The 4,487-nt window shown below is 44.3% G+C and overlaps 1 long non-coding RNA gene across 1 annotated transcript; it reads left to right on the top strand.

Moving 5' to 3' along the window:
• Positions 1-2,041: 2,041 nt before the first annotated feature.
• LOC124673713 lies at positions 2,042-4,110 on the top strand. Its single transcript, XR_006992801.1, has 3 exons — positions 2,042-2,109; positions 2,857-2,947; positions 4,063-4,110. It is a non-coding gene; the product is annotated as an uncharacterized LOC124673713 (long non-coding RNA).
• Positions 4,111-4,487: the final 377 nt, after the last annotated feature.

The raw sequence follows: 4,487 nt of genomic DNA, 5'->3' as shown, positions 1-4,487 counted from the left end.
TTTCTCCTATAAATGTTGCAAGACTACCCAGCCATCTAGGGGGTCTGAGAGGGGCAAAACAATCTGGTTCGTTCGTTTCACCAGCCACAATCCCACTTTTCACCACAGCCGTCGGATGCGGTAACATTTTTCTCACCTTCTGCTTGTCTGATTAGGTCCATGACGAATGGGACCTAGCGTGTGTGGGGACGGCGAGCAGAGACAACGAGGCCGCTCGTTCACGTCGCCTTTCTTCCCTCGTTTCCTGTGCGGGCGTGCGGTGGGTGAAAACCCTAGATCAGGGCGTGGTGAAAAGGTTCCCCAATCCGGTGCTCTCCTTTCCTCCCCAATCCTGTTTCTCCTTCCCAACGGCGACCTCTCTCCTGATCCCAATGGTGGCACGCCGCCTCTCCCAGAAATGGAGCCGGACGGGGACGACCGAGGTGGCAGGCCGGAAGAGGAGATGCGAGAGAGCGCACGAAGGTGGGCGGCAGCGCGGGAGAGTGGTGGCGACGCGAGCGCCGCCTTGAGGAGCTCTTCCACAGACGGCGGGGCTTGATGAGGATGGGAGGAGTCCTGGCGGCCATGGATGAGAGGAAGGATGCGTGGAGTTCAGGGATGGAGCGTCGGCCGTCCCCCGTCGACCGGGTCGGCGGAGAGTAGGCGCTTACGCGCGCCATCGATTTCGTCCAGCGGCGGAGAGAGGAAGCAAACGAGCGGCGACGGCTGGTGCGCGCGCCCTCGATTTCGTCCTCGGCACAGGCCTGAGGTTCGTCTTGCTTCTCCCTCCTCTCGTTCTCTGTCTCTTCCTCTCCGTCTATCTCTCAATCTCTTTTCTCTCCCCCGATCCGCCAGCCGCCGCTGCTCTTCTCCCTGTCCGACTCCCTGTGACCGCCGGCCGTGGCTTGGGTCGTCGCAGACTCTCACTTGGACGGTGGACCCCGACCACGGAGCTTGCTCCTGGATGGGATTGAGCTGCGCAAGGCTGGTAGCAGGATCCGGAGCCGCGCGGGACACCAGGGAGTCGCACGACGCGTAAGGTCAACAATCTCTCTTCTCACGGCTTGAACTGATGGATGGTGCTAATTTGATGTTGCCTGCTATAATTTATGAAGGTGTCTTCAGGATCGATGATTCATCTACCGCAAGAAAATACGCAGATCGGTGCTTCGGTGGTGCTTCAGACAAGATGACATGAAAAGTCCTACTAATCAGAGTTCAGATATTTTTTAATCCCTCTATGCATGCTCTGGTGCGTGGTTCTCATCGAATCTTCAGGTTTCCATCTACTTGGAGGCAAACAAATTGGCAGAACTGCAGAAGCAGCTAAATTGGTCGGATCTAAAAAAAAGACTTCTTCCTTGGGTTTTACTTTGGACATATGTACGTTGGCATCTCCATCTTTGTTTTATTCATCGGTTTGATCCACATGGTGGTGTTTGCATCATTGCTTAAGTTCTGGCCATGCATTTGTGCGTACATTATGATCAAATAGCTAACATAAATCAGATGGTTTGCTAAAGTTAATTACTTGGAGGGGGCTCTATTCATCCCTACTTCCTAATAGATGTCTAAAATTTTGCATAGTCTTGATTTCTTATTAAACTTATAATCCTTACTTTTCAATAGCTGACAAAATAAGCATGTCTGTTGGTTTGGTCTTTTCCTTTGCAGACCCGGCTGTTTATTTAGTAGTGTGTCTGATAGTGAGTTTTTTCCATTCTCAGTGCAGGTGTGAAAAAATTATTTTGTATTGCATTGGGTGTATATGCTGACTCCAACTCAAATCTGTAATCTCAAGGATGAATAGACATGCAGTGAGAGAAAAAGTTCGTTTTGATTTCAGAATAGGTTTATATATTTTCCTCTTTTCATTTAAACCTACAACTTTATATATGGTCTGACAAATAATGTATGTGTCCGGTTCCAAATTCACCTATCTAGCATTACTGCGACAGCCAAGAGCATGGGTGGAAGCAAGTCCATAAGTTGCTGCTATTTACAAAAGTCTTCATCTAATTCTTGTGATTTCTGCGCTTTACGAGTCGAGCTACCGGGCTCCGGAGAAATTCGCCGCGGTGCGCCAAGACCACCTTCGTCTCCGTCTACTTCTCAAACCTCATCCGGAAGGTTCACCCTTCTTCCTTTGTGTGTGGTTAATGAGAATGGAAATGCGTGTTTTTGGCGCTTTGATATGATCGATTTGCTTGTACCTGCCGTTGTGTGTACTCTAATTGGGCTGATTTTCCCTGTAACATATAGTGATTCCGTGAACTTTTTGTTCCATCGTATTCTCGTGCCCGATCTGATCACTCTCTGAATTTGCGTACCTGATTCACATCTATTTTGCCTTTGATTGGTGTCTAGGTAGTTTTCGGTAGAAAGTTCAAAGGAGTGTGCAAATTCTCCAATAATTTTATGGTGCGCTTACTTAAGCTGAAACATTTACTAATCTTGGTTCAGATCTATTTTGCATTTGCTTGACTAAAACTTGTGCTTCATGCATTGAAGAAGCACTACAGTTTTTGTTTTTCGCTTGATTCTTCCGAATGGACCCTACAAGGATTCCACGAATCAAATATAAGGATCCAAAGGACAAGTTAAATGCCACCTATGTAGAGCTTATGGATTTCCTGCATTGTAGCTCGAGCAAATGTCCTAAACCAACACTCAATTTTCATTTATATCGGTAGCTCCGTGTTTATAGTAGGTAAAAGACCAATCGGCACATTAGATTTGCCTTCACTATTTCCAATTTTTTCGGGAATGACCAACTTCCAGAGCCTTTGGTATCTGAAGCAATATGGGGGAATGCATTTTAAGTTGAAATGTCAATATTATGCTGTAACTCATGATTTTCCTATGTAATATATGCAGGTTTCAATCTCAAGTCATTCCATCATTTTACATCAAGTTCCTGTAGGACACGTTGGGGTAGGAGGTGCTCTTTTGAAAACCAACACTGCGGGTAGTTTTTTGTTCAAATGTTTCTTGGCTTTATTTTCTCGTTTGATTGCCTTTTCATCTGAAGTTGTCATTTATTATTATTACCCAGTTTGAGCCACTACAGGTTACACTCTGTAATACCCTTTTTTAACGTATGATACCTAAATTCCTGATGATTTGTTTTTGCTTCCTCCGAAATCCGCTCATCGCTCATCCGTAAATTATGAGGTTGTTTAACTGTTTCAATCAATCTATTGTGTTGGTAGCTCAGCCTTGATGGTTCAGATCAAGTACACAACAACTTCAGTGTTGCGACTATTAAGACATCAGCTTGCACAATTTATTATTGATGCTGTCAGTAGGAGATAAAAGAAATTAAGTCTCATGTCTGTAGGAGATAAAAGAAAGATTTTGCCTATATGGAATTAACCATCATTCTTCCTCATTCCACTTCTATTACGGGGAAGCCTGTATTTTGGCTCACCTGAAAGTACACAATCCAAGCATATTAGGCCATCCAAGAAGCTCGTCGGATCGATTAAAACATGTTATGTTGAGGTTAGCTCAGTACAACGGTGGACTAAATCTAAAAAAATCAAAACATTAACTAACAAGTAGGGATGATCCGTACGGTAATGAAATATGGGTCTCAAGCTAGAAACTTAGCGCTTCCACAATTATATCTCCCAATTAAACCATGTTAGTAACCTCTAGAAGACGACTAAAATGTTATTGTTGTCTTGTTCATACCGCAACAATTTTTTGGCTTGATACTCGCTTACATGAGCCTAAGATTTCCATTCTTTCTCTCTTCTAATGATCCTCACATCCTGTGGTGGTCACTGAAACTGACTCTCCACTGATAATATGATTTTAATTCGGTTGAATTGGCTTTGATCCATCCAGACCATATTACTTTTTATATTATGTCTCCGTGACAACATTACTTTTTCAAAGCGATTATTTAGTAAGAATCATGCACTTGGCTCCATGTTTCTTGCGGCCATATTTCTGCATAGGAACTTTGGATTGTTGAGAATGGGTATCTCTTCTGGGTAATATTTACCCACCAGTGGATCCATCAAATTTGCTTCTACTCAGTCTTCACTAATTCTTGTGATTTTCTGAGTTGTACAGAACTTGGAGCTGCCGGGCCTAGAGAAATTCACTGCGTTGAGCCAAGACCACCCGCATCTCCATCAATGCTGTCCCAGTGGGCAAAGTCACGCCAACCTCATCCGGAAGGTACACTCTTATTCCTTTGTTTGTGGTTAATGAAAATGGAAGTGTGTGTTTTCTGGGTTTTGATAGGATCGATTACCTTGTACCTGTGTTGTGTGTACTCTTCCTGGGATGAGTATGCTTAAACATGTGCCTTCATGTCTTAGTAATTCCCTGTAACATGTATATTCCATGAACTATTTGTTCCATCATATTCTGCACCCAGGCTGGTCACACTTTGAGTGATGTGCCAAGGTGCTCAAAACAAGCTTTGCGATCTTGCTAGGCAGAAATCTGCAGAAGAAACTTTTACCATCTACATGACACAAAGAACTTACTGA

The sequence above is a fragment of the Lolium rigidum genome, chromosome 7 (assembly GCF_022539505.1).
Source record: "Lolium rigidum isolate FL_2022 chromosome 7, APGP_CSIRO_Lrig_0.1, whole genome shotgun sequence".
In the NCBI taxonomy this organism is placed as follows: domain Eukaryota; kingdom Viridiplantae; phylum Streptophyta; class Magnoliopsida; order Poales; family Poaceae; genus Lolium; species Lolium rigidum.
Note: the sequence above shows the minus strand (reverse complement) of the source record. Positions and strands in the feature narration are given on the sequence as shown.